General features: G+C 35.9%; 1 protein-coding gene and 1 long non-coding RNA gene across 5 annotated transcripts in view; one reads left to right on the top strand and one right to left on the bottom strand.

Annotated features, from left to right (window-relative positions):
* Nucleotides 1–1,370: 1,370 nt before the first annotated feature.
* Nucleotides 1,371–1,800, bottom strand: LOC130051820 (uncharacterized). Its single transcript, XR_008800083.1, has 2 exons — nucleotides 1,647–1,800; nucleotides 1,371–1,499 (listed from the first exon to the last, which is right to left on the bottom strand). It is a non-coding gene; the product is annotated as an uncharacterized LOC130051820 (long non-coding RNA).
* Nucleotides 1,801–4,309: 2,509 nt separating this feature from the next.
* The window catches only part of LOC130051808 (phosphorylase b kinase gamma catalytic chain, skeletal muscle/heart isoform-like), a 174,198-nt gene continuing 169,936 nt past the window's right edge, over nucleotides 4,310–8,571 (top strand). For 2 of the 4 annotated variants that reach the window (XR_008800069.1, XR_008800068.1), the window contains exon 1: nucleotides 4,310–4,581. The gene's annotated coding sequence lies outside the window, so the exon portion shown is untranslated. The remainder of the gene's footprint in view (nucleotides 4,582–8,571) is intronic. The other 2 variants (XM_056154511.1, XM_056154505.1) reach the window with 2 other exon arrangements.

Below are 8,571 nucleotides of genomic sequence, written 5' to 3'. Positions count from 1 at the left end.
TACTTTCAATATGTATTGATCAACAATATACATATAACTATAGCATATATATATATATATATATATATATATATATATATATATATATATATATATATATATATATATTATTATTATTATTATAACTTGAAGCCAGTGCCAACAGTAATATGATGTAAAGGTGGAGATAATTTCATATTTCCATTAGTCAATGGTTTATGTATTCTGACATGAGCAGTGAGAGATGATATGGTTTAGGATTGGCTACATTCTCATCTGAGCATTTTATGCTTAATTTAATCATGTATAATCAAGTAAATTATAAAATAACGATTGTGGCTTCTTTGCCAGTAACATCAATATGACGAAGAGTATATTTAAAGGCAAACACTTGTGTGCGGGTATTACTGTCTTATGACAGCATCTAGTTATGAAATGGAATCTTCAAACATGGGTATGAAAAGCAACTTTAGTGCCAATAAATAGTTTCTCATAGAAATTCTAGAAAGGAACTTTTCCATAAAAGATATGCTAAAGTAAACCTTTAGTCCTCTTTACCTATCATGTAAACAAATTGTATCATAAAATAAGGGATAAATCATTAAAAACTTTGGGGGGAAAAGCAATACATCATTGATTTGTCAAAAGTACGTCGTTCTTTCCCCTATGACCTTTGACCCGCATATATAATTTGGTAATCAAATATGGCGGCACCGAGTGTGCAAAACATCTATGGGTAGTAAGAACCGGGCCGGGTCATCTTCGTAAACCGATTTCTTTAGTTTTCTTCGTTGATATATCTTTGCTTGTTTTGAAACTTACAGAATATATTCTTAATGATACATTTAGTCTTCGGTACAAAATTTAGCACATAATATTACCTACAGATAAAGAATGCAATGCTTGTATAAAATCTGGTTGGTAAAATGGGTAGCGAGACCAGAACACACATTATTGCAAATTTTCTGTAAACTATGCGCCTACTGCCGAAAACCTTGCATTTTTTCAATTCATAGAGAGTTGAATTTGATACTCAATGCATTATTTGATCATTTCAATGCCTTTTATTTTACTTATCGGCGATTTTTCCAAACCGGGACCAAGAGGAAACCGGATGCGGTTGACCCGGGCCGGCGTTATTTATTCCGATTTAGTTGCTAATGTTTTTTATTAATTAACCGTAATTGTGAGATCTAAGTGATATCCATTTATAATTAGTAATTGATGGGAAGCTGAATTACGTTCAGGATGCGTCGAAGATGAAAGTGACAGCTAACACCTTCAGTTTATTCGGAATTTTAATATTCGGCCATGGGTTACCCGTGTCCGGTTTCCTTTTGACCCGGGTTTTAATAAATCGTAAATATCAAATATAAGACTCACATAACAGGTACTGCAGCATTTTGGTGATAAATTGTCACAATATTTATCTAAATTATGTCTAGTTTCATTGTTGTGCAACATATATCAGTTGTAATCACAGAAAAATGTGTATTTTTCTCGCTACCCATTTTACCAACCTGAAATAAACAATCGTTGATATTTTCACAGTGAATCAAAATTATGCCGTAATTTTTGTAGCGAAGACCCAATGTATCATCCAGATTAAGAAGTTTCACATCAAACAAAAATAAAGTAACGAAGAAAACTAAAAAAAATCGGATTACTGAGGTGACCCGGTCCGGCCGGCCCGAAAAACCGAGTGGGGTCTGTCAGCTAACATCCCAGACTGTACTCGTCAATGCTGGTACCGGACATCCATGACTGTACTAGCCTAGGTCACGCAAGCCGTTTGACTTCCCACTTACTGCATTGACAAACGTGTAGGTGACCTAGACTATGACTGTACCTGTACACTATTGTTCGGAATGTCAGAGCAAGATTTTCCGGATTGTTCAACGTAGTAAATATGTATGACAAACTGTATGGATACATACCCCCGTGTATAATTTTGAAATTTGATTTGATTTCTACGCATAAATCGCCTGTATGGAATGCCATTATCGCCAAAAAGTAACATTGATCAAGGTAGTACAAAGCTGCCGTGTATAAATTTACTGTATTGTATAGATCGGGATTGAACATCCACCCTTTCCCCGGGAAAAATGTGGTTCTGGACATATTCTTTGGTTGTTCACCATGTTCTATGGATATAATGTTTTTACTACCCATTTTACGGGTAGGTGTAAATGTAGGCAATTTTCATACACCAAATTCACAATGAAGATACTTGGTGATTGTCTTAAAACACATTTAGTAAGATATTTAAAGAAACACAACACAAAACGTTAAATCGGCGAATATCAATATTGGACATCGCGGGACATATGTAACGTATTTACATCCAATTCTGGGATCGTACCTGGTCAATTCCAGGGTTTGGGGTATTCAACAATAACTAATTTAAACTAATTGGTATGATTTTAGTGGACTGCCAAAATATACAAATATGTCCTAACCTCTTTACTGGAGGTCAACCTCTTCGTGGCAGGCCAGACTTCTGATGGCCTTCCAAATTCACTCTCTAACTGTAAGAACAGGCGAGGAGTTGTTTACCATGAATACTGTATTAGTACACATACTCTCGTCCTCTCTACTTGGCTGGGTCTTCTATCAGAATGGCACAGACGACTGCGGAGTCTCGGTATTTATACACAAATGAGATCACGTGATATAAACAGTGACTAATTAAGAACTCCGCATGGTCGTACCTCAAATATTCGGAATCATTACACTACCCATGCCTCCGATGACGTGCGTCCCGCATGTACAACTTGGAAACTAAACAATTCTTCTATTTTAGACAAAGGTTTAATAAACGACAGAACGATCAATTTCAAAGCTATTTACAACGAATTCCTTTCTTTTTAAATTTTTTTTTTCAACAACTACATGTATATATTGAACTATGTACCGCTAGGCAGAACCAAAAAGCCAGCAGAATTCTGTTTGGTTTGAGGGCAAAAATCTCTCCTCTAGAGCCTTACTTAGAAGTATATAGTTACATCTGTCTACTGCTGGTAGATTTCCAAGAACACTCTGTGCTTGACCTCACAGAGCAACGGCCAAATACACCCCCTTCTCTGACAGAGCCCATTTATTCAATTCTGCACATATATCAAAGTGAGACTTAAAATCGGCCCATGACGAACTTCCGTCAAATTTATCTGGTTTCACAATGGTGATCTTGGGTTTGTCATTCTGTGCAGTATTCTCAGGGCGGCGAGTTGTAATGTTAGTCTCATTCATTACTGGAAAATCATGCCTGGATGTATTCGCATGGTATGGTGTGCTCGTAATAGAAAATCTATCTGGCTCGCCATCATCTGCCCTACCTAAATCAGTAAGATTGTCAGGCCTAGTATATGTATTAGGTAGGGTGGTCGTCCTAACAGTTTTAGGTCTTGCGCCCTCTGGTATGTAACCTTGGTCATCTATGGTAGTCCGCCTACTTTCAGGTAATCCCGAATCTCTGGCGGCTGGCCTTGTCCGACTTTTATTTATACTAGCCTGAAGCCTACTTAGCTCCTGCTCTAAGGCAGTCATCTCAGCATTCACATCGCTCTCAGACATATCAGTAATTCACAAAAATTAAACGAACTCGACTAAAATAAACCAAGAACAAATGTAAACTTTAATGATAGAATTTTACCCCAAATCCCGACGCTGCCACCAAATTCTGTAACTTATTTACATTCAATTCTGGGATCGTACCTGGTCAATTCCAGGGTTTGGGGTATTCAACAATAACTAATTTAAACTAATTGGTATGATTTTAGTGGTCTGCCAAAATATACAAATATGTCCTAACCTTATCTAGGTTAATTATCATCAAACAGAGAATCACTATATCAATCAGAGGCAAGCAACGATAAACTGGTAGTGCTAACTTAACAAAATGCAGATCTAGAGCCCAGTCGCCCTCGGATTACCCCATATACTGTAGGACGCCTTATTCAGGACGGACGGTATATGTGGTAGCCCTTCAACCACTACACTCACTGTAGGATGCCTTATTCAGGACGGACAATGAGTATAGCGGTCTGTTCAGTCAATGCGGACGACACCAAAAACGAACTATGGCTAGCCTCTTTACTGGAGATCAACCTCTTCGTAGCAGGCCAGACTTCTGATGGCCTTCCAAATTCACTCTCTAACTGTAAGAACAGGCGAGGAATTGTTTACCATGAATACTGTATTAGTACACATACTCTCGTCCTCTCTACTTGGCTGGGTCTTCTATCAGAATGGCATAGACGACTGCGGAGTCTCGGTATTTATACACAAATGAGATCACGTGATATAAACAGTGACTAATTAAGAACTCCGCATGGTCGTACCTCAAATATCCGGAATCATTACACATACGTCCCGGACTATATTTACACCCACCCCCATTTTACCAACTATCCACATCGAGTTCGACATTCAACTTAGCCTAGGTCACGCAAGCCGTTTGACTTCCCACTCAAGTAGAACACTGCATTGACAAACGTGTAGGTGACCTAGACTACATTCAACTCTGAACCAACTGGCATTGCGCATGACAAACTCAAAGTGAAATGAAAACAAGATGATCAGATATTCTGCTAACTCTATTAGGTAAGTTTTTGATTTGTTTTACATGTAGGGGTTATTATTCTTTTGTTTGTTTTCTTGTTCATGACGTTAAGTCTTGTAATTAAGGATAGGCAGGGCAGTGGCATGAAGATGTTATCTGGTTATTCATCATACTTGGTAAAATATAGTAGATCTATATTGGGGAATCTCAATCCAAATATCAGGGGTGGATCCAGGAATTGCAGGTAGGGGGGCGCAACTTTATGAGCCTTGAGGCCCCCAGTAGGTCCAGGGCGAAGGATTCAGGGGAAAACTCCTGAATTTTACAGACAGTGCTCCCACTGGACCAAAATTCCCTTTCGCCACTTACAATTATTTCCATCATATTATTTTGTTCATTACACTGATTTTAGCATTTTGAATCAGTTACATTACTTAATCATATCCAGCTACCATACCTAAACACTTCTTTCTGAAATAATAAGAAGTTGATTTGTTTGATAAATTCTATTATGGAAATCAAAAATCAAATAATAAATCATATAAATATAAACTTCATGATGCTACACCCCTCAGTAAAAACATTGTGTACATTGCCTGAAATGCAAATGTCACAATTAAAACATCAAGCCCAATTTAGAGTCGTATCTCAACAATTCCCTATTAAATTTCCGTTTTGGTATGGAAGATTTTGCAATTTGGACGGAATCAGATGTTTGAGCAGGTGGGGTTGACAGTAAAGCCAAACATAGATATTTTTTGAATTTTAGACTGACTAGGGTCAGAAGCAACAAGTTTAGTGTCAAAATAGAGGAATGGGGTGCATAGTCTTATGAGATTAGCATTTTTATACTGTTGCGCACCGAACTTCAAAGAAAATTATTTATTAAAATTGCTATGTCCATATCAATGGTGACCGACCACATTGTTTATGAAATATTCGAACTAAAATCAAACACATCAAAATCAAAATCTTGTAATCAACGAGCTTGGCCGCAAAAACAAACAATTGAATATGTATATACATTATACACAATAATACGGCCAATTTAATTACCGGTCTGTTCTGTGGTTAAGAATTGACATTAATGTGGAGATAACACATAATGAATAAGACTTTAAATGTTAAACAATTGACCACAGCAGGGTACACAGCTGTCCAATGTACTTTATTACATAATCACCGACTTTTTTGCAGCCATACATTACCTGAGGCTATTATCTGGCCTTCCTGACCAGCTCTGTGTGCACTGGAGCGACTCAAGATTTCTGGTCGAACAAGTTGACTGAATAAACAGATTTTGACTGCATAAACAAACAGGCGATAATGTGTCACTGACAAAGGAAAACACAAGATAGATTGCTAAAAGGGATTTTCGCCACTTAAATTTTTTTTCGCCATTTTTGAAAAAAATTCGCCATTGGTAGGGGTTGAAATATGTCTCCTATGAACAGTCGTTTGGCCAGTTCTAAATATTGGCCAGTTCCGAGTAATTCTGAGATTTAAGAGCTGATAATTAAACAAATGTATCAATGTTTTAAAAAAAATAACACCCTTGGTGGAAAGGCATATTAATTGTTTGAAATTTGCAATATTATGATGTTTTGATAATATATGTTGATGGTGCTACCGTTTGAGTGAGCACAGCTACATATAAACATATTATGTTCATGCTTTGACTAGTGTTGCAAAATCGGACCAAAGTTACAATCGATTATCGAATTGAATTGGCAGCATATCATTGTTTAAATAATCGATAGTTTGAACTTCCATTTACTGTTATGTACATTATATAAATATCCATTCTGATTAAATGATATCCTAATGAATAGATAAATTACAGTTAAAATAGTTATCTAAATTTATTGAGTCAATGAACTTAAAGTAGACCTATACTCGGCCTATGTCACAATTAAATGTAAATGTGGAACCACGCTTCCGTTTTCCGAAATGTGATATTTTAAAGATATCCATTTGATTTTTACATGGCGATACGAAATATGAATATCCGATATCAATTCCTTCCTGGGTGTTCTTATCTTCTTATCAGTCAAATTTGAAGTTGAGATTTTGTGGGTTTTTAAAAAAAAAATGGGGGTGGGGGTGGGGGGTAGAGATGATTATAGCTTTAGAAAAAATCGGTTGGAGAACAAACAACATTTTAGTGGATGAGGGTGTGTCAATTACATTGTACATGTCCGTGAGGCATTCAGTGTACATTGACTATTCATGTATGTAAAAGTTTTACTATGATCCAAATGTTCAACATATGGAATTGTGGGGCATCCAGGGTTTGACACTAAGGCACGTCCGACCGACCGAGTCTACTAAATGATAGGTCCGGTCGGGTAAAATGTCGATTTACTAGTCCGACTGGTCGTGTTGAAAAAATAAACAAGAAACTTTATTTTAAACCATAAGATATCTTATTTTTAACTTATAGCCATTTTTCGTTGTTGACACATGTGCGGGAATGTCTCGACTTCTCGTCCTCAAGGAAGGATGTTCTGAGAAAAAAAAAGGAGTAGGTTGGGAAGAAACAAAGTATGGCTTATGAAAAAGAAATTTTAAAAAAGCGGTTAAGGTCATTTTATTCTAACAAAAGACTAAAGAATTTCCGTGCCGAGTAGAATTTAAAGAAACAGTAAATGCGTTTGAAAATAAAAGCATCAAATTGAATGACAAGACTAAAGATGTTTTTGAGACAATTAAGTATGTTTTAGTTTAAACTTAACGTTTGTCATTTGAATTGAGTACTTAAATATGGAGAAACCATCAGGGTTTCTTTTCTCTGGAAAGTGTGTCAGGGCTAGTGGATGTAAAGTCAGGTCTAGTAAATATCATTTGAAGTAGCCCGACTGGTCTAGTGCTCAAGAAAGTAAATGTCAAACCCTGGCATCAGAAAGTGGGGGAGACAGATGGGAAAGGGGGGAGGTCAGACCAATTCAGATTTCTATGAGCATCATGATAATTTCTTTTGTGAGGATCCAGGTTAGAATAGGTTCCAAATTATCATCAATAAATACATGGTACGCTCGTGTTAAAAAGAAAAGTTCACATTTCGCTGCTCCAGTGACCAAAGATATCGTAGTTGTGTTCGCTGCTACAATGTTACAGATATAGACGCAAGCTTCAAAGATCAGCTGCAAATGGTTTGTTTTATTTCACCGACCGTCATGAATTTGTCATTTTTCCTCATCCTCTCTCCTTTTTCAAAATTATTGGGGCGGCATCTATTAGTTGAAGTTCCTTATTGAGATTGCATCTACTTAGACCGGCGTAAGTGGTGTACGTGTACATGTACATGCATCCAATTTATATACATGTAAATGATTTCATGACCTGTTGAGATTCAAATAAAACTTTGTCTCAGGATATAAGATATATCACACATTACACGTATGCATTAATCATATAAGCAAAACCATCAAAATTCAGTTTGTTACTTTCGTTTTACATTTACATTGTGCAAAGCCTTCTCTAGAATATTTTTTTCAGATAAAATGTAAAATTTAATTGTAAACCACATGTATCTTATAATAGTTATAGTTTAGCATAGTTCAAATTATTATCCAAGGTTGTAAATATGCTCAAACTTCACATGTCTTACGAAGATATGATAATGTATAATTTTTCAAGATTTTAGGGGGGTGTACTTGTTGTAGAGCTGATAGCTTCTAAAATAATACGTCAACATATTGTTTTCTTACTCAAATCATTATTCTAAGATAATAATCTGTAAATTAAAAACAATTAATTCAAGGTTTAGTCCATAAAAATTGGAGAAAAGACCAATATTGACGTTAAATGGTATTTCCTACAGTATTTCTTTTAACATGTTTAGGCTCACAAAGTGTACATTAAGAAAATATTTATTCCAATTTATTAGAATAAATGATTACATATCATTAAATAAAGGGTATATAGTCTATGTTGCTTATTACAGCCCATTTGTTTGGGAAAATAATAATTATTAAGAAAAAATAAATAAGGAGGAGTGCATTTTCCTTAATGTTGATGGGGTGCTTACT

This window comes from Ostrea edulis, chromosome 1, assembly GCF_947568905.1.
Source record: "Ostrea edulis chromosome 1, xbOstEdul1.1, whole genome shotgun sequence".
Taxonomy (NCBI): Eukaryota; Metazoa; Mollusca; class Bivalvia; order Ostreida; family Ostreidae; genus Ostrea; species Ostrea edulis.
Note: the sequence above shows the minus strand (reverse complement) of the source record. Positions and strands in the feature narration are given on the sequence as shown.